This window comes from Esox lucius, chromosome 5, assembly GCF_011004845.1.
Source record: "Esox lucius isolate fEsoLuc1 chromosome 5, fEsoLuc1.pri, whole genome shotgun sequence".
In the NCBI taxonomy this organism is placed as follows: Eukaryota; Metazoa; Chordata; class Actinopteri; order Esociformes; family Esocidae; genus Esox; species Esox lucius.
Window position 1 is genome coordinate 12,665,092 of NC_047573.1, and position 6,459 is coordinate 12,671,550.

A 6,459-nucleotide genomic window follows, 5' to 3' on the forward strand; every position below is an offset into this window, starting at 1 on the left:
TTTTGGTTACATTTCTCCACCTCCTTCCCAAAACCTTTTGCCAATTACAGTTGCATAGAGAACACCTTGCTATTGTTTCAACTAAAAAATGTCAAATGAATGAACTATTGGCAGTGTTAATGATCTACACTTTCTGCATAGTTGATATAGTTTATTTTGTTCTGGCAGAAAACTAAAAATTCCAGTTCAGCACAAATAATTGGTTAGTGTCTTGCAGGTTTGTGTGCCATTCTGTTAGTGATGTGTGAATTACATTTTACTGTCAGGCATCCTGTAGATGAAGAAAAACACTTTTTGAGTGTCACATTGTTTATAACCAGTGTTCTATTCATTACCTCAAAGTAACACTTTAGTTGCGAAACATTTTGTCTGTTGCAAAACAATTTGGACTGACAAAACTTTTACTCCAAACTCTCTTCAGTGTGACAAGTTCTGAAAAATTAAGTTGATTTCAGTTTACTTTTCAAATATATTGTAAAGAATCTGAAAAGTATTGATCAAAACGTGCACCATCATAAATGGTGACGTCTGCAAGGTATTTTCAGCACCTCTTTCTCATGACATGAAACACAAGTGAATAACATCTTCCATTTAATAACAAAATGCAACTTGAGTAAATATTTTCTTCATTGGAAAAACCATTTTGTTTGGTGGAAGTATTTCCCTCCAGTACGCTGTCACATTTGATTTGCTCTCTAGCGCTCCTGTGTGGACGAACAGATAACACTGGGAGTGGTGGGACTTTGGCTCTTGAAAAAGTGAGAAGGTTGGCCTGGACACTTCCCCTGGCACAACCTAACACCATCAGAATGAGACAGTAATGAGACAGGCTCCCCTTGTGTACATCCCAGATCCGGTGACTACTTTGCAGTGTCAGGTGTTTTTCACATGATGTTAAGACATTTCTGTCTCTGTAGGCATGATAAATCACCAGGGCATCCCTGACCAGGGTTCGTTCATCCACTCCACTGTGTGCCACTCCATCTTCTAACAACGTCAGGGCTGCCTGCTTGCTGTTCATACACTCAGAAAAACCAACATTGTGGTACTATGAATTCAAAGAATACCAAAACAAAGCATTTCATCCCAGAATAGAGATGATGTCAAATGATGATGTCAAAAGTGGCATTGGAGGAAGTCAACAGGATGTTGAATTATGCCTTCCTGTTTATGACAGTATTAAGTGACAGATGGCTATGCTACAGTACAACACAACACCTTTATGTCCCATTGTAGCAAGCCTACTGGGTATCTCCGCTCTGACACACACGGAAAGGAAGACATTCTGTCATTCTGGAATGTTCCTACCTCGGGAAAAATGGCTCTGTACATGAACAACAGATACATTAGGAACAAGGTTGGCCTGCAGTGTTACTCGGGGTGATAACCCATCACTGATGGACAAAAAACAGGTCAAACATATCCATCAGAGAGGAACCTCTAAGGTGCATTTAATAGCATCCAGTGTGTGATCACACCCTAGTTGCTTCTCTTTCATTCATCCCTTATCTCGTAACATAAACCACTGGTGTGTTGCTGTATAAAAAAAAAATCACAACTTAGCGTCAAACAGTCAAATGAATTTTTACATTATGCACTCATTCCGTTCTCCATGTCTGACGCTGTCATTGGAGGGTCTTGCTGTGTTGTCTGCTCTGTCATCTGTTCTAGCAGGAGTGACAACCTGGCACTAAAACGCTGGCACGGAGTAATACACTGTATCCGAATGGAGCAATTTGCCACATGCTCTGTCAGCGCTATCCTCTTGAATGAATGGCAGGTTGCTTTATGAGGTTTTTAAAACTGAGGCCGTGCAGTGTGGGACAGATTGATGAATCTGGGGCATACGTGGATGAAACACAATATAACCTGAGTATGAACGACCTCACGTTGTGGTGGAGCCTCATCACCTGCAATTCAGTAGAATATAGCGATAATAATGTAGTTAGAAACAGAGGCAGTAGTTTGAATCCAAAGGTGAAACAAGGCTTACGGTCAATTCTCTGCACCAGGCTTTCATACAAAGTTTCAGTCCAATGGACATGGATTAAACTGTCCTTGTGTTGCTGCAGTTACACCTCAAAAACAGCTCTGTTAGGAACAGGTGAGTGACAGATGCTTGAGGCATAGGTTTAAGGCATTGTGTGTGACAGCTTCAACCAATCAATCCCTCACTGCAGTGAGCAATGCAGGGACAATGAGGTACTAGCTTCACATATCGATCTTCCCCCACACCTTTGTAATTTGGATCCTTAAGATACAATATCTTTTTATAATAATGTGCTCTCCAAAAAAGGCAATGAGATGGAGGCTAGTCTTTAATTTGCTGTTTATGACATTACTGCAGGAAGATCCATTTGCAATTGGAAGGTCTCTCAGGATATGTACATATTATATAGTACATTATATCTTCTGAGAATGATGAGACAAGAATACCGTAAACAATTAAACAAAACCACTGTTTGGAATTATTGGGATAAATCTTCCAAAGTAGACTTAATATCAGACTACAAACTACCTGCCTCTGTGAGTGACTCAGGGAAATAACCGGATGATAAAATGCTTTTGATGCCTCAGGCTGTCTCACTGCTGAGCAGATGAAGCAGAGCAGAGGAGAGGACGGTTGCTAATTACACAAGAAATCTGATTCTCAGGTCCGTGGGTTCAAATCACTCGCAGGACTCTGAACCCTTGAGAAAGTTATTCCACCTCAATTACTGCAGTAAAACGACATGGATATTAATGGGTTATAGGTAATAGTGTGTGAGTAAATTGCACACCAGAAGGGCTGTCATTTAAGTAAATAAATTATACATGACATAATGGCTGGCTGCTACTTATCCCATTATAATGTTTTTTTGACAGGGCGGGACGCTGTGTGCTTGACAGTCTGTCCAACTCTCCTGCTAATATCAGACCTAGTTGCAGAGAACACTGTGCTGACATAAACATTCAATATTATGCATCATCAGACATCTAGAAATGCTGTCAAATTTGGTACTTTATATTTTATACTTGGGGCAGTAGGTAATCTTACGGTCAAGAGCGCTGGAACAGAGATTGAAGGGTTGCTGGTTCTAAATCAATATATATATACAGTGTGGAGAACAAGTATTTGATACACTGCCGATTTTGCAGGTTTTCCCACTTACAAAGCATGTAGAGGTCTGTAATTTTTATCATAGGTACTCTTCCACTGTGAGTGATGGAATCTAAAACGAAAATCCAGAAAATCACATTGTATGATTTTTAAGTAATTAATTTGCATTTTATTGCATGACATAAGTATTTGATAAATCAGAAAAGTAGAACTTAATATTTGGTACAGAAACCTTTGTTTGCAATTACAGAGATCATACGTTTCCTGTAGTTCTTGACCAGGTTTGCACACACTGCAGCAGGGATTTTGGCCCACTCCTCCATACAAATCCTTCAAATTAATTATTAAAAAATCATACAATGTGATTTTCTGGAGGAGTGGGCCAAAATCCCTGCTGCAGTGTGTGCAAACCTGGTCAAGACCTACAGGAAACATATGATCTCTGTAATTGCAAAGGTTTCTGTACCAAATATTTAGTTCTGCTTTTCTGATGTATCAAATACTTATGTCATGCAATAAAATGCAAATTAATTACTTAAAGATCATACAATGTGATTTTCAGGATTTCTGTTTTAAATTCTGTCACTCACAGTTGAAGAGTACCTATGATAAAAATTACAGACCTGTACATGCTTTGTAAGTGGGAAAACTTGCAAAATCGGCAGTGTATCAAATACTTGTTCTCCCCCTTATATATTAGAAATATCTGTATTTATGCCCTTAAGCAAGGCACTTAACCCTAACTGCAGATAAAAGTGTCTGCTAAATTATTCAAATGTAAACTAAGCAGGTGACTTAAAAACAGTTATTTATAGCCTGAATAAGAATTTGTTTATTTATCATTCCGGTTGTAATGCATCACTGTGGAAAAGTTGCTTAATGAAACTGATCAATCACTCAGTAAAACCTTGTCTGATGCAAGTACTTAACGTAACAACCAAAGATAAACTAGGCACATGAAATTAATAAAAAAATGCCCTACAACAAACAGTAATGAATAAGATACAGCCATTTGTAAGTACACATTTAGGATAGCTTGTGTGCAATATTGATAAATAAGGCCCCAGGACCCATGGATTCACATATTGTGCATTCTTGTACATTATTGTACATATAAGTGTCCTAGAAATGGAGAAAACAAATTTCCTGATTCAGCATCTGCTGCAAGAGAACTGTTCTATCATTTCTAATAGATCTTATTTTCTTCTTCTGCTTAGGGCAAAGTCATTTTAAATGTTAAGGCTGCCTGCCGTCTATTCTCCTCTTATTCACCTGCTCCCCTCTCTCCAAAAGAGCAGCCACTGCTACTTATCCTTCCTGACAGTTTTGTATTGCACCTTCTAAAATAATATGAAACAACTGCTCTGACCTTTTCAGCAATGCCCCACTGCATACATGCAGACATAAAGTGTGAGAAGAACAGTGTAAAGAGTGAGGGAGAAACTGGGAGCGGGGTTGCAGAACGAGTAAAGGGGGAGAGAGCGTGAAGGACGCACATGAGAGTAGGAAAGAAAGAGCTTCAGCGGCACAGAGTGAGAGAGAAAAATGAAAGATAGAAGTCATAAAATGGCATAAAGAGGGCAGAGGGATCGAGAGATTAGAGAGAGAGAGAGAATTGGGGGATGGAGCATCTTATATTGCAAATAGGCCAGATTTGGTCCTTTTTTATATCTGTTGTCAAAGGCTGATCTATTCTGTCTAGTGCAAACTGATGGGAAGAATTAATTTCAGTGTCAGTGAATTTCAGTCTAGTTCATTCTGAAGGAGATGCAAAGATTAACAGGGAAACTAACAGGGAAAATAAGTTTATTGCATCAACTTTTACTATATTTATACATGGAATATTTTCATCAGGAAAACTGAAATAATTACTTGAATGTGTCTTTAAGTATTTTACTTGAGAGTTCTGCTTCAGTGACCATCAGTTAGTTGCTGCATGTCACTGATTAAGAAGAATTCTCCTCACAAGCTGAAGATCAAGCTACTCTAACAATTACACATTCAATTCTTGGAGAAATGTATACTTCAGTTAAAAGGGCATACATTTCAGTGATCTGTAGTTGTTAATTTCCAGGCTTCTGTCTTCACACTCTTCAAAGCCTTGTGAGAATTGCATCCAATGACACATGAGTAACATCACATTTTTCTAGAGCTTAAGCAATATGAAGCTGTGATGAAGACTCATCTCTTTAATCTCCTGGTAATTATAGTGAGGAAATCTTTTACAATTCAGGGAACAAAGTGACAGAACAATAACCATCCAATAACCTCAGAGTAGTCCAATTTCCTCAAATAGTGTAAAGTGGATTATGTACCAATGATGTGTGTCCTTTGCTCTGTACTTTGTCAGCATCTGCGCTGTATTTGTGTCCAGTGCTCCATCCTGTGCTGTTTGTATGCTTAATTCAGCAATGGAGAACAGTGAACTTCAGCACATGGAATTTAACTGTTCCATTAGCTAGTAGCTTGGTTGAACTAAATTAAATCTAGGTAGTGTCTGTATCCAAATACCCATATCTGAGTAGAAGAAATTGCTAGAAATTTCCCAGATCAAGTGTGCTTTAAATATTAGGATTTCATGTAAATTGCAAACTGAGCACACAGCTGCGTAATGGTGAAAGTGATGATAAACTGAGCTTTGCTTTGCTCAGGTTTTGATTCATGTTCCTTATGTAGATGAAGGAGTGTGAGCGCTGCAGGCCAACTAATAAAGTTCCCCCTATCTCAGAGAGCAACACTTTCCCATCTATTTTTTGTTTGTAATAAACTTTGTATTTGATACTGGTTAATCTAGGGTTATTGCGTTTTATATAACATAAAAAAAATTAGATGACACAAAATAAAATGCTCTGGTAGAGCACAGTTTTGTTTAAGCTTAGATTGGCCTCTTGGCTTTTGTCAGAACTTGTTAAACTAACCAACCACATTGTAATAATATATTACATTTCTGTAACGCTTTTGATAACATTCTTGAAGTGCAGTTCCCAGATGTCTTGAACACACCAAAAGTATCCGTTTTTGGGGGGGTGGCAGAGTTTTTTTAACAGTACTCGCAACGCAATATGAGTAGTATGCGGTTAGTAAATAAGTAAATAGTAAAGCAAGATAGATTTTGGTTACAGATTCTTTTGGCAATAGTTTATTACTTTTTGCAACGTAGAATTGTAGCTAACTACTGTATGTATTCATCACTTTTTGTGCAAAATAAAAGCAAATATGTGTAAAGTAAGGAAGATTGCATTTCATTATTTGGCCTCCGACCTTTCTAAACATACCTTTGATATGTTAATTCACACATTCTGTTACCATAAGACACTAAAGTGATTGTTTTTAGGGCTTGTTTACAGTACTCAAATATT